The 23,258-nt window shown below is 43.9% G+C and overlaps 1 protein-coding gene across 19 annotated transcripts in view; it reads right to left on the bottom strand.

Moving 5' to 3' along the window:
- The window catches only part of FAM168B (family with sequence similarity 168 member B), a 135,828-nt gene extending 126,032 nt beyond the window's left edge, over positions 1-9,796 (bottom strand). For 10 of the 19 annotated variants that reach the window (XR_004965831.1, XM_036297725.1, XM_036297724.1 and 7 more), the window contains exon 1: positions 9,606-9,729. The gene's annotated coding sequence lies outside the window, so the exon portion shown is untranslated. The other 9 variants (XM_036297732.1, XM_036297731.1, XM_036297735.1 and 6 more) reach the window with 8 other exon arrangements.
- Between the last annotated feature and the right edge of the window lie 13,462 nt (positions 9,797-23,258).

Consider the following 23,258-nt stretch of genomic DNA (forward strand, 5'->3'; position numbering starts at 1 on the left):
AACAAATTCTAGCAAACAGAATTCAGCAACACATTAGAAAGATTATACACCATGACCAAGTGGGATTTATTCCACAGATGCAAGGATGGTACAATATCCGCAAACCAATAAATGTGATACATCACATAAACAAACTGAGAGACAAAAATCACATAATCATATCAATTGATGCAGAAAAGGCATTTGACAAAAATCAACACCCTTTCTTGATAAAAACTCTCAGCAAAGTGGGAATAGAGGGCTCATACCTCAACCTAATAAAAGCCTTATATGAGAAACCTGCAGCCAACATCATACTCAATGGGCAAAAATGAAACCCCCCTAAGAACAGGAACAAGACAAGGATGCCCACTTTCACCACTCCTGTTTGACATAGTATTAGAAGTACTAGCCATAGTGATCAGACAAGAAATAGAAATAAACGGCATCCAAATTGGAAAAGAAGAAGTAAAACTATCCTTATTTGCAGATGACATGATACTATACATAGAAAACCCCAAAGACTCCATCAACAAACTACTAGACCTAATAAATGAATTTGGCAATGTAGCAGGACACAAAATTAACACCCAGAAATCTATGGCCTTTTTATACACCAATAATGAACTCACAGAAAGAGAAATGAAAAAAACAATCCCATTTACCACTGCACCAAAAAAATTAAGATACCTAGGAATAAACTTAACCTAGGACGTAAAAGACCTGTACTCGGAAAACTACAGGACATTGAAAAAAGAGATAGAGGAAGACATAAACAAATGGAAGAACAAATAAACAAATGTTCATGGATTGGTAGAATCAACATCATTAAAATGTCCATACTACCTAAAGCAGCGGTTCTCAACCTGTGGGTCGCTACCCCATTGGGGGTTGAACGACCCTTTCACAGGGGTCACCTAAATACATCCTGCATATCAGATATTTACATTATGATTCATAACAGTAGCAAAATTACAGTTACAAAGTAGCAACGAAAATAATTTTATGGTTGGGGGTCACCACAACAAGAGGAACTGTATTAAAGGGTCGTGGCATTAGGAAGGTTGAGAACCACTGACCTAAAGCAATCTATAGATTCAATGCAATACGTATTAAAATATCAATGGCATATTTCAAAGATCTAGAACAAATTCTCCAAAAATCATCTGGAATAAAAAAAAAAAAAAAAAGACCCCGAATAGCCACAGCTGTCTTGAGAAAGAAGGACAAAGTTGGAGGGATCACAGTACCAGACATCAAACTACATTACCAAGCCACTGTTCTCAAAACTCCCTGGTACTGGCACAAGAACAGACATATAGACCAATGGAACAGAATAGAGGACCCAGAAATTGACCCAAGCCATTATACTCAATTAATATTTGACAAAGGAGACAAGCGCATACAATGGAGTCAAAACTGCCTCTTTAATAAATGGTGCTGGGAAATTTGGTCAGATACATGCAAAAAAAATGAAACTAGATCACCAACTTACACCATACACAAAAACAAACTCAAAATGGCTAAAGGACTTGAATGTTAGACAGAAAACCATAAAAATCCTACAAGGCTCCAAAGTAAGCAAAATTGCAGATATATATTGTAGCAATATCTTTACAGACACAGATCCAAGGGCAAGAGAGACTAAGGAGAAAATAAACAAATGGACTACATCAAAATAAAAAGCTTCTGCACAGCAAAAGAAACCATCAACAAAACAACAAGAAAGTTCACTGCATGGGAGAACATATTTGCCAATGTTATCTCCAATAAGGGTTTAATCTCTAACATTTTCAGAGAACTCATACAACTTAACAAAAGGAAGATAAACAATCCAATCAAAAAAGGGGCAAAGGACCTAAATAGACACTTTTCGAAAGAGGACATACAGAAAGCCAAGAGTCACATGAAAACATGCTCAAAGTCACTAATAATCTGAGAGATGCAAATCAAAACAACAATGAGGTAACATCTCACACCTGTCAGAATGGCTATCATCAACAAATCAACAAACGACAAGTGCTGGAAAGGATGCGGAGAAAAAGGAACTCTCCTTCACTGCTGGTAGGAATGCAGACTGGTGCAGCCACTGTGGAAAACAGTATGGAGTTTCCTCAAAAATTTAAAAATGGGGGAGAAACCATGATGGCGGCATAGGTAAACACCAAAATTGCTGCCTCCTACAACAACTTCAAAAATACAACAAAAAGACAAAACAGACATCATCCAGAACTACAGGAAGGCTGGCTGAGTGGAAATTCTACAACTAGAAAGAAAGAGAAAAGCACACTGAGAGTCAGGAGCTGCGGAAGTAAAGTGCAAAGGTACAGAGGCTCGAGCGCGCGCGGAAAGGGGCTGGTACCTGAGGACGTGGCTGTCTTTTTGAATCAGGAGGGAGTCACAAGCTCCCAACTGCTCTGAACTCCAGTTCCGGGAAGTCTCTGAGGACCCAGGACTCAAAGGGGGAGAAACTGGACTGTCTGGCAGCGGGCAGAACTCGGAACTCAAGGGCGGCGTTCCCTCAGAAGTGCTTGCAGCAATTAAATTGCCAGGACACTGAGACTCGCGGCCCCTTAGGGCAGGGCTGAGGATCCGTCATAGATGCTTGCTCCGCCCTGTTGATTCCTTGAGACCCCGCCCCACCCAGGCTGCGGCAGAGGCTTTTGCATATGAATACCCTGACCCTTTGCAACCTGAAAATTACCTAACAAATTACAGCTGGGCCAGACAGACCCAGAACTTCCAAGAGAAGGCCCAAGGCCCCACAGCAGCTTGCATTGCTTCACAGCTGGGCCTAATCTGGGCACCTCCAAACTCCAAAAAAGGAAGGGGAATCTGCAGATCTTTTCGTAGCTCCTGCTGGGTAACCTCAGGCAGAGACTAAATTAGCACCTCCTTAGATCCAAGAGCCAGTGTACCCAGTGGTCAGAGTGGGACCATCCAGATTACAATACCTCAGATCCATAAGGGACACACTCAGGGGGCAGACTCAGTGAGCACCAAAGCCCCACTGAAGCAAGTCTTGCCCCAGAAGGGTGTCTTCAGCACAGAAGTTCTCCCACTGCAGACACAGCTGATTCTCACTGCCAACTGACCTGGAGGTCAATTCCTCCCAGTGATACCTACAACAATCAAGCCATAACTACAAGAAGACTCTGCACAAAGCCCACAAGGGGGTGCACCAAGAGTGTCCACCTCAGGTAACTGGGGAGGCTGAGCCACTGGGCCCTATAGGACACCTAGCACACAAAACCACTCTACCAACACAGGGAAGCATAAAAAATGCAGAGACAAAGAAACAGGTCACAAATGACAGAAATGGAGGAAAGCAAACGGCTGGATATAGAGTTCAAAACCACGTTTATAAGGTTTTTCAAGAATTTTATGGAAACTGCTGATAAATTTAGTGAGACCCTGGAGGATATGAAAAAAGACCAACTAGAAATTAAGCATACACTGATTGAAATAAAGAATAATATATAGAGATCCAACAGCAGACAAGAGGATCCCAAGAATCAAGTCAAAGATTTGAAATACGAAGAAACAAAAAATACCCAACCGAAGAAGCAAAAACAAAAAAGAATCCAAAAATATGAAGATAGTGTAAGGAGCCTCTGGGACAGCTTCAAGCGTACCAACATCAGAATTATTGGGGTGCCAGAAGAAGAGAGAGGGCAAGATATTGAAAACCTATTTGAAGAAATAATGACAGAAAACTTCCCCTACCTGGTGAAAGAAATAGACTTACAAGTCCAGGAAGCGCAGAGAACCCCAAACAAAAGGAATCCAAAGAGAACCACACCAAGACACATCATAATTAAAATGCCAAAAGCAAAAGACAGAGAGAATCTTAAAAGCAGCAAGAGAAAAAGAGTCAGTTACCTACAAGGGAGTACCCATACGACTGTCATCTGATTTCTCAACAGAAACCATGCAGGCCAGAAGAGAGTGGCAAGAAATATTCAAAGTGATGAATCGCAAGAACCTACAACCAAGATTACTTTATCCAGCAAAGCTATCATTCAGAATAGAAGGTCAGATAAAGAGCTTCACAGATAAGAAAAAGCTAAAGGAGTTCATCACCACCAAACCAGCATTATATGAAATGCTGAAAGGTATTCTTTAAGAAGAGGAAGAAGAAAAAGGAACTCTTACCATTTGCCACAGCATGGATGGAACTGGAGAGCATTATGCTAAGTGAAATAAGCCAGTCAGAAAAGGATAAATACCACATGATCTCACTCATTTGTGGAATATAATGAACAACATAAACTGATGAACAAGGACTGATCCAGAGACGGAGAGGCATTGATTGGACTGTCGGGCCTTGGAGGGAAGGTAGGGGAGGGTGGAGGTAAGGGGGAAAGATCAACCAAAGGACTAATATGCAAGCATATAGGCCTAACCAATGGACACGGACAACCGGGGGATGAGGGCATGAGCGGGGGGGTGGAGGGGGTAGGGGGTAACATGGGGATAAGGACACATATGTAATATCTTAATCAATAAAAAATATATTAAAAAAAATTTTTAAATGGAACTGCCATTTGACCCAGTAATACCACTTCTAGGAATATATCCCAAGAAAACAGAAACACCAATCAGAAAAGATATATGCACCCCTATGTTCATAGCAGCACAATTTACAATATCTAAGATTTGGAAACAGCCTAAATGCCCATTAGCAGATGAGCAGATTAGAAAACTGTGGTACATCTACACAATGGAATACTACGCTGCTACAAAAAAGAAGGAATTCTTACCATTTGCAGCAGCCTGGATGGAACTGGAGAGCATTATGCTAAGTGAAATAAGCCAGGCAGTGAAAGAAAAATACCACATGATCTCACTCATTTATGGATAATAGAGAACATTATAACCTGATGAACAAAAAGATAGATACAGAGGCAGAGAAGCATCAAATAGACTGTCAAATTACAGCGGGAAGGCTGGTTAGTTTTGGGGGGGGGGGGGGGGTGGTAAGAGATCAACCGAAGGACTTGTATGCATGCATATAAGCATAACCAATGGACACAAGACACTGGGAGGGTGGGGTAAGGGCATGTGCCGGGGTAGGGGAGGCCGGGGGAAGGTCAATGGGGAAAAAAATGAGACATATGTACTACTATTTGTAATACTTTAAACAATAAAATAAAATTTTTAAGAAAAAGACCATAGGTGGATTTTGTTTGTATCCTGATTTACATTGAAAATATTGTAAAATGGTATTTTAAAGATTTTGGGACACAACTGAATATGGACTGGTATCAAATGACATTAAACAATTATTAATTTTGTTAAGTGTGATAATAGTATTTTGGTTAATAAAGGTCTTTTTTTAAGAAATCTATACTAACGCACACAAGACTAAAAATGACATGATCCCTATAGTAATTAAAAATATTCTCAGTAAAAGGGAAACTACAACAAAATGCTAATAATTGTCCCATCAAGATGTTGGGTACGTGACTGTACATTGTATTGTTGTTACACTTTTTAAATGTGCATAATGAAAATATAAGAAAAAAAAAACAGCTTGATGAAAAGAGGGAATTGTGAAGTTAAAGTCAAGAGCAGGACAAGAGCATGGATCAAATGTCAGGAGCCTAAGTGGGAATCAGGTAGAAGGGCCAGAGGGAGGAGGATGAGATCAACCAAAGAGGCGAGGGAAGAACCTTGCAAACATGTATAATACATGTCTTGATCACTGCTGTTGTGCCAATACCTATTACTGTGACTAGCATATACAGTAAGTGCTCTGAAGTTATTTGTTTAACCAAATATACCATGGTCCTTTAATGGAAATGTGTGTGTATGGGTGGGGTGGGGAGAGGGGGGATCTATCCACACTATTAGCAAAATAATCACAATCATTCCACCAATGGAAATTTATTATTTTGGGCACTGAGGTTACAAAAGTGGACAAGGCAAGCAAGCTCGGCACCTCAGAACATACCAACAAACAAGTCAACGGGCATATAGAGCATAATTTAGATGGTGGTGAGTTGGAGACAAATGAAGTCACCTAAGGGGGAAGTGATATATGGCTGTTACTTTCCATTGGGCGGTCATGCTCAATGATGAGTATCCCCTGAGGAGAGAGACCTGAAGGGAGTAGGGAGACTAACCATTTTGGTATCTGAGTGAGGAGCATTCTAGGCAGAAAGAAAGGCATGTGCAAAGGTCCTGATGCCAGAGAGGATTCGATAGATTTCCAGATCGTGTGGCTGGAACAGAACATTCAAGGGCAAAATGGTTGAAGATGAGGTTAAAGAAGTACCTGGTCATGTGATGGGCATTTGAGCCATTGGGTATTATTCAGAATGCAACAGAAACCAATCTTTTTGCATGAGTCACTTCTGCTGACATCTGTCTCACCTATCATACATTGACTTCTTGCCTTACAAAAGCTCTGCTGGCTTTGTTGCCTGACCCTGCAAATCATGTTATGTGGACTCCACTGCTCTAGCCAAGCATAGAACCATCAACAACAATTAAAATACTTAGGTGATGAATGAATTATTGGTGTGGCCCAACATATGAGGTTGGGGTCAGTTCTAGTCTATTCTTAAGGAATGATTAGAAGAAAGTCTGATGAGCTGTATTGTTCATCATGCCATTGCTTAAAGTGCCCGTCTGTGTGCCTTTCTCCTACCACTGGACACAGAAGTAATCAGTTTTACTTGGTGCTCCTTTTGTCCATTGGGAGTGAAAATATCACTGGAACTGGATTCAAAATGTCTGGCACTGGAGTTTCAGGACATGAGTTTTGGAACTAGACAGATCTCAGTTTGTGACGGATTAATCCATCTTCCTTTGTAACTTTTAAAATAGGGATAAAAAAAGTATAATATGTAAGAGTTAGAATTATTTGTATAAAGAATTTATCACGACACCTAGCATTTAGCAAATGCTAAATAAATATTAAGATTTTTAAAAATGTATAAAAGATGCTTGAGCATCTGATGAAATAACTTCACAATCAGCAGGTATTTATTACGATCTGTCAGGGACTTTCCACAGTTGGGTTTACATTATGGTTATTTTTTCCAGTGTGTAGTCTCACACTCATGTGTGTATTCCTTGAGGTGATAATGATAAGCATGTGATTTTTATGCTCAGTATCCAATACTCTGTATCTGAAAAGGTAAAAGCTCAATAAATGTGTGTTGAGAGCATGGGCAAAAAAAAAACAACACCATCACTACTCTGCCTGGGATTCTAGTGCCACTGGCCACTCAGAAACTCACAATTACCCAGTCTGATTTGATTGGTATAGACCAGGGGTGGGCAAACTTTTTGACTCGAGGGCCACAATGGGTTCTTAAACTGGACCGGAGGGCCAGAACAAAAGCATGGATGGAGTGTTTGTGTGAACTAATATAAATTCAAAGTAAACATCATTACATAAAAGGGTACGGTCTTTTTTTTTTTTTTTTTTTTTTAGTTTTATTCATTTCAAACAGGCCGAATCCGGCCTGCAGGCCGTAGTTTGCCCACGGCTGGTATAGACCAAGAATCCCAATTCCAAGGCTAGATCTAGAGGGTCATACTTTTTTTATATATATATATTTTCCATTTGGAATGACTCAACTGTCAGAATTCCTGAGTGGTTTGACACCTGCATCAGAAGAAAAATCTCAGATTTATCTTTAAAAGAGATGGCATCAAAGTCTTTGATTTGAAAATCCAATAATAACCAGAGGAAAAGTATATTTAAAACCCACAACTGTACTACTATCTCTAGTTTCAAAACATGCTATGGCCTAAATAAAGTTCCCCCACAAAATAGTAATTATAAAATTTTAAAGGCCTTATACCTTAGTATTTCATGTCAGCAAAACTAATATCAAGGGGCTTAAATTCTCTCTGAGACACCAATATACAAGATACAATACCCCTTCATACAATCAACATCAGAAATTCTCAGTGATGTATGGTATCATCAAGAGTGTATAATAGGAGAACGTTCTCAACTTCCACAAATTTTACCTTCACTACCAAGGTTTGCAATCTATTGGGAGAAATTTATGTATTTCTACATAGAACAACTGGAGAGATTTCTACAATATAGAGTGGAACAAATGTACTGCCTTTTTAAATTGTTCTCAACTGATCCAGGAAAAGAAGTTGTTCATATAAGAAAAGTTTGATTCACAAAAATTTCCCTTTAAACTACACAACCAATAAAAAGTTAAAATCATATTTTTAAGAGCACTTAAGTTTTTTTTTTTTCAATTCTAATCCTCTAGTTCTATGGCATTACACTACTCACTGTCCCAATGTTTGAAAATTCAAATAATTCTGGCATTACAATTCTGTCTAACCTTAAAACAGAAATGAGTTGAAAAGCAGTTGTAGAGCGGAACAACTGAAAATCCTAACAAATACAGGAGAGCCTGATAGGAGGGCAGGGGTAGCAACTGCAGCAGATGATGCGTCCTCCTTTCTCATGAGTGTCAGGCACTTGCCCTACACACATTGCCAATCCTTCCACTATTATGAAGAGCAGAAGGCAGGAAGAGGGAGCGCTATATGCTGGGCACTTCTAGTAACTACTGCACCAAAAACACCCAGCCTAACCCAAGGAAGCAGGCTGTTTCCAATTCTTAAAGCTTTCAGGGACCTCTACCAGACTTTAGTTTCACAAAAGGGCTAAACATAAGTAACATATGCAAACACTCGTTGCAGGCCCGAGTAACTTAAAATCTTCACAATGTGAACCACCGTAGCTTCAACATTAGAAAAAAAATAGCTTTGATTTGTTCAATTGTTAGCTTAAAATGCAAAAATAACCCATCTATACGTACCAAAGTTTAAAAATGTGCTCCTATTATTGCCGAAAACAAAAATTATTAATCTAGTGTTTCATACAATATTTGGGAAAGTACCTGAAATTACAAACACAAGGATGACTTGAAAATTTAAGAAGTGGGAAACAAACCTTTCCATCTAAAAAATTTTCTTGCATGCCAAAACACTCCAAAATATTTTCATGTACGACTTTAGTTAAACATTATACAATCCGTTATGTGCACACTTATATACACTATAAAGGAAAAATAGCCTGTTTGTAGACAGTTTGTAAAACTGCACCTTTTTCAAAGTTAAGCCAGACTGGGCCACAAAATGTCCTTTCTGACGAAAACATTAAAAGCTTTTCAAGCTGGAGGGCAAACACTAAGCTTCTGCCAGGCAAATAGAATAATTTTTGCTTCGTGGATAGACAAAGTGAATAGATTACATATATGAAATTATCAAAATCATAAGAACCCAAACCTAACTTACAGAAACAAAAACCCGCTGCTTTTTCATTTTTCAACCAATTTCCTGATCTGATCTAACTCAGACCTTAAAGAACCCAGAGAACATTTTTGTGCAAAGACTTCACCTAGGCAGCAGCCCTCGCAGCCCACACCGCACCTGCCCGCGCCCCGCTCCGCCTACCAGGCTCTGGGTCCCAGGACCCCGTACCTAACACCGCCCAGCCCGGCCCTGCGGAACAAAGTGCCGCGGATCCCTTCCAGGGCACGGAAGGACCCGAGAGACGGACTCGACCTTGGTGCCGCCCCAGGGCGGCTACACAAAGAGCCGCACTTCCGGCCAGACAGCCCACCCCCACTCACCGCGCTTTGGTGGCGTCCTGAGTCTGGAGGACCGGCTTGGCGAAGGGGCTCCGCAAGGGGCAAACACCGCGAGGCTTGCTTCTTTGCGTGGGTTGAACTTTGAAGCTCCGTCTCCGCCAACCCCGCCGCCTCCGCCTGGCCTGCCTCTCCACAGCCCGCGCTCCCCGCCCAAGCTGCGCAGCCGGGCCTCGGACTTCACTTCCGCCTGGAGCGCGCCGCCGCGAGGGGCGCGCCTGCGCGGACACCCACTGCACCTTCCAGGCTCTGGAGGTGAGGTGCAGGCTCCCGTCTGTGTCGGAGGGTCCCTCTGTGCCTGATGGAGAGATGGAAAGAAACCAAGTGGTGTGGCGACCCTCCAAGGTACAGACAGCGGTTCTCAACCTGCTGGTCGCGACCATCCGAAAACATATAGAATATCAGATATTTACATTACGATTCATAACAGTAGCACAATTACAGTTATGAAGTAGCAACGAAAATAATTTTATGGTTGGGGGTCACCACAACATGAGGAACTATTAAAAGGTCGTGGCATTAGGAAGGTTGAGAACCACTGAAGGTGGATAGCCAGAGAGGCCCATGGCGCCAGCGGGTCGTCCCTGTTGATCTTTTCTAATAAACGCTTATGTGGAATGTTTTTCCTCAACCTATTTTTGCTGTTCCTACTCATGTATTATGGAAGGAACATATTGGAACATAAATTGTAGCGTTTTCTTAATATCTTATTGAAAGGTCAGACGGAGGCCTAAAACCAGGACTACAGGCTTTATTAGAGGAGAAGCACCTGCCGGGCTGCCTCACAAGGGGAAGACAGCAACATGTGCAGGGGTGGGCACGCCTTTTGAGGGGCGGAATGGGAAGGGGTGGGGGGCTTAGTGTACTGGGTGCACACTGATTGGTGGCTTACTGCATTGTCCATATAGGATAAGGGCTTAGGGTATTTGGCAGGTGTTGATTGGTGGTCCAATGTATAGTCCATATAAGGTACCTGGTTAGTCACTCAGGTATTTCTGGGCTGCAGGTTACGTCACACCCCATCCACCAGTTGGGGGAAGGGAGGATCTATCACTTATTATTGCTGGAAATGGAGTATCCCTTTCCCCACTCTGCTGGGTGTGGGGTCCTTACTATATCTGAGGAAAAATAATTTTCTGAGACTCGCATAGGAGGGTGAGTAACTTTTATTTGCATGGAATTAGATCTCTGGATTTCCAAAGTCCCATTTCCCTTAAATTAGTCCTGGAAGATGTGTAGCGGGATTCAGTAGAGCTAGAAGCAAAGTCAGCATCCAAAGTTTTCTTTCCATGGTGTAGATGGGTCTAGTGCAGCATCAGGCTAGTTGCAGGTCTATTAGTCCATTGTGTGGTTACACACATAGCCTGTGAGCCATGTGGGCGAATGCAAGGTATCTAAGAGAGTGCCAGAAGCCAAGAGGGCAAGAAATCAAACTTTTTGTTTAAGTGATTAAATATCTCAAATCTTCCCATGCCGGCAGTGGCCATGCCTTTGCTGACCAATGACCTGTTCTCAGGTGTGACTGATAGACAAACACCTTCCCTATTTCACCCAGACTTTACTGGGCATCTGTCTATTCTCCCCTTGTTCAGTCCCTTTCCCCAGCAATCTGCAAGAAATAGACCTAGGGAGTATTAAACTGCAGCTTCCTGGCAAAGCTGCACACAGGATATAGCTATAATATTTGGCCTTCCCTTTGCTCCATTCCTGTTATTAATAGCTAGGTTAATTACAATGTATTGAAATAGGAGTTTTTAGGGGTAAAATAGGCAAGTTTAGGGAATTTTTAAAAATTAAAGGGGTTCATGGAAAAAGCACAGGCTACCCAGCTGCAAAAAGTTACATTTCCATAAGACAAGGGAATTGGGGGAAGCAGAAGTTACATTTCCATAAGACAAGGGAGCTGGAAGTAGCAAAAGAAACACATTTACAAAATAAAGGGAAGGAAGCCCCTCATTCAAAGAAGGAAAATTAGGAAAACAATAAGGGAGGAGGACCTCACATGTCCCATGTGAGGTTTGACCTTTTGAGCTCAGGAGTTGCTATAGTGACCAAATCAAATCAAAAAGGGATAGTGGCCAATCAGAGGGGATATCAAGGCACAAAAAACTGCAGCCTTTATAAACTGTGGAAGAAGGGACTAGGTGGGACTCTTTCCCCTTCCCCACATGGGAGTCTGTACTTGTTCTTCAATATATTTCCACCCTTGCTATACCATCTTCTCTCTGTGGTTTCTGTTAGGTCTGATCAAATAATTGACTCATGTACCACCCCGGGAACTGGCTTTGCAGGCCATTTCACTATGGACATTCCCTTTGCTGAGACCACATTTCACTTGCAGGGACCACATTCCATTATCTCCCCTCTGGATATGCACAAAGAATTCTCTGCCCAAAAGAAGCCCTTCAAAAGTCCTTTAAAAGCTGCTGACTCCCATCACTGGGTTCTGGAGCCATCCAGACTCAGCCACCTGGTGTGGGGATGATTGAATAAATTCGTAATCCCTCACCATTCTGCCCTCGTGCGTTCCTCCTTCAACGACCTAACAGTCTTCGACTCTGACGGACAAAGAGCCCAGGGAACACCACGTGTTCCAGTCCAAAATTCCCGTATCATAATCATTATGAGAAAATGTATTTGATTTTGTATTTAAAAACAGCCACTGCCTACAAAAACCTTCATGTAAACATGCAAAGGGGCTATGCTGATGGGTGACCAATAGACAGCTGAGCACCAGGCTTACCTACTGAAGCCAGGGCTGATCTAGCGGTGGTGAGGATAAGGGTAAATGCTACCTCACCAAGAGCACGCTTCAGTCATGACGGAGAGGTACCACACAATGGACACAGCACACACTGCCAGACACTTTTCAATGCTATGAATTCATTAAGTCATTTAATGCACATAATAAATTATTTTACAAATGAAGAAATTAAGACAAAGAAGTTGACAAACTTCCTCAAGAACACACAAGTACTAGGAAGCTGACCCAGGATTTAAAACCCAGTTTCTGACCTCAGAGTGTTTGCTCTTAAAGTGATTTTAGCTTTCCTAGGTTGATCCCCAAGAAGGAATATACCTGTCAAAAACAATTTCTGATAACTGGACCCAAATTCATAACCAGAGTTTAGCAGCCTTTATTACAGAGGCATGTCAGGAAAAATCTGAAACTAAGCTGCCACGCCTCCTCCACTACATTCCTGCCTTCTGAGCCCAATCTTATAAAGGAGTTCCTGGAATCCTATTTTGGCCAATGGTCTGAGACCTGCCCTATCCAATTAGAGATACAAAGGTATATCTTTATTTGCATCTCCATCCTGATGTAGTGGCTCCATAAGGACCAATCACAACAGTGCAATTTGGACTAATAAAACTGTAGAAGTTTGGATTGCATAAAAATGGACCAATCAAGTATAGGACTCAAGGACCCAATGAATTATTAACATGGGGGAGAAGATATGCATGTGTTTCTACCACCAAGGGCCACTGTAGATTCCAGCTCGTTAGATTAAACCCTAACATGGCATGGCACAGTGACTACCAGAACTCCTCTGGCCACTGTATCTACAAAATCAGAACTAGAGCAGTGAACACACTTCACAGACTCCGACATTCCAAAGCAGAAAGTCCACTGCCTCCCTCTGTCTTCTATAGCCAGTAAAACAAAAAAGGGGGAGATGTGGGGAAGAATGGGACTTGGTTGGAAAGTCTGTAAGGAGGAGCCTACAAAAGGTTGGGGGCCAGCAATCTTGCCAAAGGCAGCAGCCCCTGCCTTGAATTTTCCAAACAAGTCTGAGCCCCCCGGGGGTTTTACTGAAATCTTTAGACATCCTTGCTTGAAGGACACTGCAGATACATGTGTTTTCTCAAGGATACTTACCCTGCTGATAGTACCTAGAAGTTAATTTTAGTTCAAACTATTGCTACAATAAAAGCCCAATGAGGCAGGTGAATGGGGCTGTTTGGTTCCTATAGCCAAGCAGACTCTTAGTCCTCTTTCTTTCACAGAAATGTGTGCCAGAATAATCATTCATCCATTGCCCAGGGTCTGCTGGTCAGCCCCGGCAATCAAGGACTAGAACAAGTACTTTCTCTGTTAGCCAGCCTCCTGTCTGTGAGAGTGTGCCTTCCATTTCTGGTGGAGTCTGCATTTTCCTGTTCACCTGAATTAAGTCTCTCCTTTTACTGCACCTGAAAATGGGGACTCCTGTTGACATTGGATTGGTGGCAGTGACCTTTTGTTGACACTCAGAACTGTTCTCACTGTAGCACTAATAGGACCCACAAGTTCCCTGCCTTAGCTCAGAACCAGGGGGTCTTCCTCAAAGGGTAGAGTCTGGGATGGGCCATCTGGCTAGGGCCCATAAAGAGCAGGACAACTCTGTGGGACTGTACTCTTCAGAAAGAGCCCAGGCAGTTTAGCTTGCCCTGAAGGAGCAGAAAACAACTGGATCTCAAGGAACACTCCCTATAGTCCCTAAAGACTTTCCTAGACATCTGTAAGATTTCAGTACAAATTAAATTAGTTGCAAAATATGTTATTTCTGGCACACTAAATGTATACATGGATATCATTCTTTCAAATATCTCTTGGAATATAGAGACCATGGTGATTTGATTGCTGCTATTGGTCATTTTAAAAATACATAATTTCATAACAGTATGAAATTTTATTGTTCTTTTTTCTCTTTGAATTCCTGTTTCAATTCCACTTCTACAGAATTTTACCCTAATATATTAGTATATTGGACATCTTTATTTTTTAGTTGCTTGTATCTGTCAAGATACCCAGGAAATGCTGCAGTAACAACAAGTTCAAAATTTCAGTATCTTCACACAACAAAATATTATTTCTCATTTAAGCACTGGGTCCAAAGCTGGTGGAGTCATTTAAAGAAGTACACAAAAAATAAAAGAATTTGTCAACAAGCAGTAATCAAAATGAAAAAAAAAACACACATAGTATTTAAATAACAATTAGAAGATATAATGGAAAAAAAAGATTTATTTTGTACAAGGTTACTTATACGGAAAATAAATATAAAAATATAACGCCTAGCAATAAACTTTTATAGGAGTCATTTAAATCTATATGAATAAAAGTTTAACAACCAAATGGCACAAAAGAACATGGAGAAAAACATCATATTCTAGGATAAGCAGATTTAATATCAGAGTAATGTCAATTCTCCCTAAATTAATTCATGAATTTAATACAATTCCTATAAAACAACAATAATTATTTTTAATTGAAGTGTTTTTAATTAACATATGGGAAAAAGAATCAGCCAAAAAATCAAAAGCAAGAATATGCCAGGAAAACTCTCAAAATAAAGAGTAATAGGGAGGGACGACAAAAGATGGAGGCATAGGTAAACGCCTGTACTCACCACCTCCCACAACCACATTAAAATTACAACTAAAATACAGAACAACCATCATCCAGAACTACTGGAAAGCTGGCTGAATGGAAGTCCTACAATTAGAGAAAGAAGAAAGCACACAGAGACTGGTAGGAGATGTGGAGGTGCGGAATGGGCTGGTCCAGCACCCATGTGTACCACTTTTTTAATCAGGAGGTAGATGGTCTTTGTGGAGGCTTCCCAGAGGAGCAAGGGGTCCCCGCCCCACATCAGGCCACAGCCCAGGGTCTCAGAGCTGGGAAAAGAAGTACCCATAATTACAGGCTGTAAAAACCAGAGCAGATTGGAGCACAGTGGCACAGAGGCTGCTGGAGATCTAGCTATTCCTCTTAAAAGGCCAGGACCACGAACTGAACTTACAAGGTCCTGCTTCCTCTGCACTCCAGCACAAGCTCGAGGCTCTGGGGGACACATTTGTCTGGCATCTGGGCAGAAACTTGGGGGCGGCTTTCTGCTAGACAGAGGTACTTGGAGGGATTATTGTTCCTGTGCTCGGACCTCCCCATTGCAGGGCTGACTGGCAGCCATTTATCTTTGCTTCACCCTGGTGATTCCCTAAGACCCCACCTCATCCAATTTAAAAGCCCACCCAGGCTGCCTACAGCAGATTTTGCATATGAATGGCCTGTCCTTGAAAATCTCAAACAAGCTGCAGCTGGGTCAGGGAGCCCAAAACCTATCAATAAAAGGCCCAAGAGCTGGCACTAGCACCAGCATGTCTTGCTTCATAGCTGGGCCTCATCTGGGCACTTCCAAATCCAACAAAAAGAGGAGAAATCTGCAGATCTCTGTAGCTCCTGCTGGTGACTCCAGGCAGTGGATGACTTTGCACCTCCCTGGAGACCCAAGAGCCGGTGTACCCAGTGGTCAGTGTCAGACCATACCAGATTACAACTCTACACATCCATAAGTGACACACTCAGTAAGCACCAATGCCCAACTGAAGCAAGTCCTGCTCAATAGGGGTGTCTCCTGCATAGCAGCTCTCCCACTGTAGTCGCAGCTGGTCCTCACAGCAAATTGGCCTGGAGGTCAATTCCCACTAGTGACAATCAAGTCTCAACTACAACAAGACTGTGTTCACACCCCACAAAGGGGTGCACCTAGAGTTCCCAGCTCAGGGGACTGGGGAGGCTGAGCAACTGGGCCCTATAGCACACCAACTACACAGGCCACTCTATCAACTGAAGGAGGAGACATAGCATCTCTATCCAACACATAGAAACAAACACAGGAAAACACAAATTATAAGGTTAATCAAGAATCTTCTAGAAACCTCCAAGGAACTTAGTGAGACTTTCAAAAATCTTTGTGATAATGTCAAACACATGGAAAAGGACAAGTCAGAAATTAAACATACACTGACTAAAATAAAGAATAATATGCAGGATCCAACAGTAGAGTAGAGGATTCTGATAATCAAATCAGTTATTTGAAATATGAGGATGCAAAAAACACCCAACCAGAAGAGCAAAAAGAAATAATAATCCAGAAAAAAACAATTTAAGGGGGAACCAAGATGGCGGCATAGGTTAACGCCGGAGTTTGCTGCTTTGAACAACTACTTCAAAAGTGAAACCAAAAAACGGAAGGGACATCACCCAGAACCACAGGAACGCTGGCTGAGTGGAAGTCCTACAACTAGGAGGAAAGAGAAACGCATACGGACACCCAGAGGAGGCACAGTGCTGAAGTCAAATTCTGAGGTGTGGAGTGCGCGGAACGGGCTGGCGGCGGAGGGCACGGTTGGCATTTTCAATTGGGAGGGAGTCGCAGACTCTGAGCTCCAGATCCGGGCGAGTCTTTGGGGACCCAGACTCAAACGGGAGAAGCGGGACTGTCTGGCTTCGGTCAGAGCGAGTGCAGCTTTCTCTCTGAGCTTTGCAGCGGGTGCTGGGACTCAGAGAGGCAGAGCCCCTGGGGACAGGACTGAGAGCCGCCATAACTGCTCTCTCCGGCCCACCCTGTTGATCCTGTGCGACCCGCCCTGCCCAAGTCCTGCACAGAGGCATTTGCCGGATAGCCTCAGGCAAAGGCTAGATTAGCACCTCCCTAGAGGACAGAAGTTCTCTCACTGCTGACACAGCTGATTCGCATAGCCACTTGGCCTGGAGGTCAAACCCTCCCTGGAATTAGCTACAACAATCAAGATTTAACTATAAGACTTCGAACAAAGACCACTAGGGGGCGCACCAAGGAAGCATAACAAAATGCGGAGACAAGGAAACAGGACAAAATTGTCAATGGAAGATATAGAGTTCAGAACCACACTTTTAAGGTCTCTCAAGAACTGTTTAGAAGCCGCCGATAAACTTAATGAGATCTACAAGAAAACTAATGAGACCCTCGATCTTATATTGGGGAACCACCTAGAAATTAAGCATACACGGACTGAAATAACGAATATTATACAGACTCCCGACAGCAGACCAGAGGAGCGCAAGTATCAAGTCAATGATTTGAAATGCGAGGAAGCAAAAAACACCGAACCGGAAAAGCAAAATGAAAAAAGAATCCAAAAATGCGAGGATAGTGTAAGGAGCCTCTGGGACAGCTTCAAGCGTACCAACATCAGAATTATAGGGGTGCCAGAAGATGAGAGAGAGCAAGATATTGAAAACCTATTTGAAGAAATAATGACAGAAAACTTCCCCCACCTGGTGAAAGAAATGGACTTACAGGTCCAAGAAGCACGGAGAACCCCAAACAAAAGGAATCCAAAGAGGACCACACCAAGACACATCATAATTAAAATGCCAAGAGCAAAAGATAAAGAGAGAATCTTAAAAACAGCAAGAGAAAGAAACTCAGTTACCTACAAGGGAATACCCATACGACTGACTGTCAGCTGATTTCTCAACAGAAACTTTGCAGGCCAGAAGGGAGTGGCAAGAAATATTCAAAGTGATGAATACCAAGAACCTACAACCAAGATTACTTTATCCAGCAAAGCTATCATTCAGAATTGAAGGTCAGATAAAGAGCTTCACAGATAAGGAAAAGCTAAAGGAGTTCATCACCACCAAACCAGGATTATATGAAATGCTGAAAGGTGTCCTTTAAGAAGAGGAAGAGGAAGAAAAAGGTAAAGATACAAATTATGAACAACAAATATGCATCTATCAACAAGTGAATCTAAGAATCAAGTGAATAAATAATCTGATGAACAGAATGAACTGTTGATTATAATAGAATCAGGGACATAGAAAGGGAATGGACTGACTATTCCTGGGGGGGAAAGGGGTGTGGGAGATGCGGGAAGAGACTGGACAAAAATCATGCACCTATGGATGAGGACAGTGGGTGGGGAGTGAGGGCGGAGGGTGGGGCGGGAACTGGGAGGAGGGGAGTTATGGGGGGAAAAAAAAGAGGAACAAATGTAATAATCTGAACAATAAAGATTTAATTAAAAAAAAAAGAAATAATAATCCAAAAATATGAAGATAGTGTAAGGACCTTCTGGGACAACTTCAAGCATACCAACATCCGAATTATGGGGGTGCCAGAAGAAGAGAGAGAGCAAGATATTGAAAACCTATTTGAAGAAATAATGACAGAAAACTTCCCCTACCTAGTGAAAGAAATAGACTTGCAAGTCTAGGAAGCACAGGGAGTCCCAAACAAGAGGAACCCAAAGAGGACCATACCAAGACACATCATAATTAAAATGCCAAAGGCTAAATACAAAGAATCTTAAAAGCAGCAAGAGAAAAGCAGTTAGTTACCTACAAGGGAATGCCCATACGGCTGTCAGCTGATTTCTAAACAGAAACTATGCAGGCCAGAAGGGAGTGGTAAGAAATATTCAAAGTAATGAATAGAAAGGATCTACAAGATCGATCTAGAGACAAATGGTAGGGGAGGGGAGGGTTAGAGAGCAACCAAAGAACTTGGATGCGTACATATTAACATAACCAATAGGCACAGACACTGGGGCGGTGGGGGCTTGCCCAGGGTGGGAATGGCTGGCGGGGGACAGGGAGGGGGCATCAATTGGGGGAAAAAAGACATATGTAAAACTTTAGACAATACAAAGAAAGAAAGACAGAAAGACGAAGGAAGGAAGGAAGGAAGGAAGGAAGGAAGGAAGGAAGGAAGGAAGGAAGGAAGGAAGGAAGAATCTACAACCAAGATTACTCAACCCAGCAAACCTATCATTTAGAATTGAAGGTCAGATAAAAATTTTCACAGATAAGAAAAAAAAAAAGGAGTTCATCACCACCAAACCAGTATTATATAAAACTAGAGGCCCGGTGCACAAAATTCGTGCACTGGGGGGTGGGGTTCCCTCAGTCCAGCCTGCCCCTTTCACAGCCCAGGAGCCCTCAGTGGATGTCCTACTGATGGCCACAGTCTGGCAGCAGAGGCTCAGAGCAGGCATCCCGTGTGTGTATGTGTGTGTGTGTGTGTGTGTGTGTGTCTGTCTGCTAGGGCCTGCCCCAAGCCACACCACATAGGCTCGAAGCAGTTGCCGTGTGTGTGTGTGTGTGTGTGTGTGTGTGTGTGTGTGTGTGTGTATCCCCCCACTGGGGGTCTGCCCCCAGCCACATTGGAGACTCAGAGCAGGCACTGTGTGTGTGTGTCTGTCTGTCTGTGTGTGTGTGTGTGTGTGTGTGTCCCCACTGGGGGTCTGCCCCCAGCCACATTGGAGACTCAGAGCAGGCACTGTGTGTGTGTGTGTGTGTGTGTGTGTGTGTGTGTGTGTCTGCTGGGGGCCTGCCCCCAGCCACACCATGGAGGCTTGGAGCAGGAGCCCCTCTGTGTTGATCTCTCAGGCCCCTGGCCTCCACTGCATGTTGTACTCTCCCTTGAGCTATGGCCAGGATGGGGGTGCTGCTTGCAAGCCGGGCTTTCCTGCTCCCGGATCACCATGGCGACCGGGGAGCAGGCCCAGCTTGGAGCTGCCCACAGGCCAGGCTTGCTCTCCTGCTCCTGGATCCCCATGGTGACTGGGGAGCAGGGAAAGTTTGGGGCTGCCCACAGGTCAGGCTTGCTTTCCTGCTCCCGGATCCTCATGGCGACCAGGGAGAAGGCACAGCTAGGGGCTGCCCTCAGGCCAGGCTTGCTTTCCTGCTCCTGGATCAGGCACAGCTGGGGGCTGCCTACAGGCTACACTTTTCTACTTACCGATGGCTGGATCACCACAATGACCCAGGGCCCAGCGGCACTTTCCTTCTCTCCAATAGTCATAGGGTCCCGGCTGGGGGCAGGGCTTAGCAGTGCGGGGCTTAGGCGGCACGGGGGTCCCAGCTGGGGGCTCAGGTTGCACACAGGGGTCCCGGCTGGGGGCAGGGCTTATGCCCCACTGCCCAGGGCTGCACATGGGGCCCAGATGGCAGCTCGCGCTGTCCCGCCCTGCCTGTAGTATAGGATAGAGGCCTGGTGCACGGGTGGGGGCCGGCTGGTTTGCCCTGAAAGTGTCCTGGGTCAGGGTGGGGGTCCCGCTTGGGTGCATGGCCAGCCTGGATGATGGGCTGATGGCTGTTTGCAGCTGGTCACACCCCCTTCAGGGTGGGGGTCCCCACTGGGGTGCCTGGCCAGTCTGGGTGAGGGCCTGAGAGCCGTTTTCAGGCTGGAGGGCAACTTAAGCTCCAGCCTCTCCTTTTTTTCTTTTTTTTTTATTCTGGGATTTATTTACCTTCTATAGCTGTCACTGGAGCTGAGAGCTGGCTCCAACTCTGAGGGCTGAAAGCAGGTTTCTGGGTCTGTTTGGCTTCTATAATTGAAACTCTGTTGCCATCACAGCAGCTCTAAGCTCTGAGGCCGAAGCTGGCTGAAAACCAGTCTCTGAAACTTGTTTACCTTCTATAATTGCAACATAGTTGCTCAGAGTGCAGCTCAGAGGCTGGCAGCGGCAGGCGGAGAACCTTGGCTTCCTCCATCACTGGAGCAAGCAAGCCTCCTGTTCGCTTCAGCTGCCTGGCTGCCGGCAGCAATCTTGGTTTGCAGTTAATTTGCATATCCTGCTGATTAGCCAATGGGAAGGGTGTCGGGGTTATGGTCAATTTGCATGTTTCTCTTTTATTAGAAAGGATATTGAAGGGTATTCTTAATAAGAGGAAGAAGAAAAATAAAAAGTTACAAAATATGAACAACAAAATGGCACCAAATACATTCCTATCAACAATTAAATCTAAAAATCAACATAAATGAATAAGAAATCTAATGAACAGAATATCCTGGTGAATAAAATAGAATCAGAGGCATGGAAATGGAACAGACTGATGATTCTCAGAGAGAAGGGGGGTGGGGGGCAGGAAAAATTAAACAAAGATCTTATATGCATATATGTATTAACTATGGACACAGAAAATAGGGTGGCAAAGGCCTAGGGTGGGAACCAGATTGAGGCAATGTGGGGGGGAAAGACAATAATCTCAACAATGGAAAGAGAGAAGATGGCGACCGGCAGGAAGGCAGGGAGGGAGAGAGTGTGAGAGCACGAGGGAGTGATAGAGGAGTGTATGGACGTGTGCGGTGTGTGTGTGTGTGTATGAGCTAGGGACAGTTAGATTCTGCAGGTCTTCTAAGCGGCTGCTAAACCGGGCAGTCTTAGATGGCAGAGCCCCCCTCCCAGCACCGACACTCCTGGGCAGCCAGCACGGGAACAGAGACTACACCATCCTGAGAAAGAGAGCTGCTTGACACTAGGATCCTGGCCTCAGCACCACCCAGTCTGGTCTCAGACACAAACCAGGACCCTACAGCCACTGGGGACAGAGACCTGCGACCACAGCTACAGAGCCACAGACACCAAGAGTCCAGAAATCCCCGCGGCAGATCCATGAGTAACAGAGCCCATCCCCCTCCCTGCAGGCTCGCGAGCAGCGCCATACTAACTGATAGACCCACCCCTTGTCCGGGCCTCAGTGCTGCTAAAGGGACCTTAGCCTGGAAGTGTGCGAACACCTGGAACTTGTCCCGCACAGCACAGGCTAAAGGAGCCTTGGCCTGGAGTGCGCAAACACCAGGAATTTGTCCCGTGCTGCACAGGCTAGGGGAGCCTTGGCCTGGGTACTAACGTGCGAACAGTAGGAACTTGTTCCTCCCAGCATGGGCACTAGGGCCCCGATTATCCGGGCAGGAGGTAACACCAAGCATCAGTGACTTGACTGTGTTTATTATCACCTGCGCCTAGGATCCCTGATTCCCTGTGCATTCATACTAAGAGCCAATGACTCCAATTCTTGGTGCATGTGCACATATGGACCCTGATTCTCAATGCAAGTCTGCACGAAGCAACAGAGACTCTGATACTGGATTCTTGGGGTACTCTGACTCCTGGCGCACGCTAGGGGGCTCTGATTTTCAACATACTCCTGGGGGGTCTCTTTTTCAGCATGGTGCAGGCGGGGCCCCTGATTCTAAGTGCACACAAGAGGCCACATTGAGCGCTGGTAACGCTGACTCTGAGCGAGCCTGGTTCCCACCAACCGACCACAACCACACATCTTAGTGTCAGAGCTCTTCAGTGACACTAGGGTGGTGCAAAGCTCCCACTGCACACAGCCAAGGCCCACGCAACTCAATGTTTCAACCATCTGGAGATAATCAGAATGGGGAGACAACACAACCGCCAGAGGAAAGAAAATGAGGAGTCGCCAAGAAAAGAAATTAGTGAAATTACAGCATGCAACATAACAGAAAAAGAATTCAGCGTAATGGTTGTACAATTCATTCACCGGATGGATGAGAAAATCAACAACCTATGCAAAAATCAAGAAGAAATGAAAAGTGATATAGCTACAATCAAAAACACCATGGAAGGTTTCAATAGTAGACTAGAAGAAGCAGAGGACCGAATTAGTGAGTTAACAGATAAAGTAGAGAAACAAACTCAATCTGAACAGCAACTGGAGAAAAAAATTAAAAAGCAGGAGGAGATCCTAAGGGAGGTTAGAGACAACATGAAACGAAGTAACATACACATAATACGGCTGCTAGAAGGACAAGAAGAGCAGCAAGGATTAGAAAATCTATTTGAAGAAATAATGACAGAAAACTTCCCAGATATGGGGGGGAAAAAAGTTATACAAGTACAGAGAGTCCCAAGCAAGATGAACCCCAAAAGACCCACACCAGGACACGTCATAATAACAATGGCAAGTGTACACGACAAAGAGAGAATCTTAAAAGCTGCAAGAGAGAGACAGAGAGTTACCTACAAAGGATCCCCCATCAGATTATCAAATGATTTCTCAACAGAAACACATCA

The sequence above is a fragment of the Myotis myotis genome, unplaced genomic scaffold (genome assembly GCF_014108235.1).
Source record: "Myotis myotis isolate mMyoMyo1 unplaced genomic scaffold, mMyoMyo1.p scaffold_m19_p_3, whole genome shotgun sequence".
In the NCBI taxonomy this organism is placed as follows: domain Eukaryota; kingdom Metazoa; phylum Chordata; class Mammalia; order Chiroptera; family Vespertilionidae; genus Myotis; species Myotis myotis.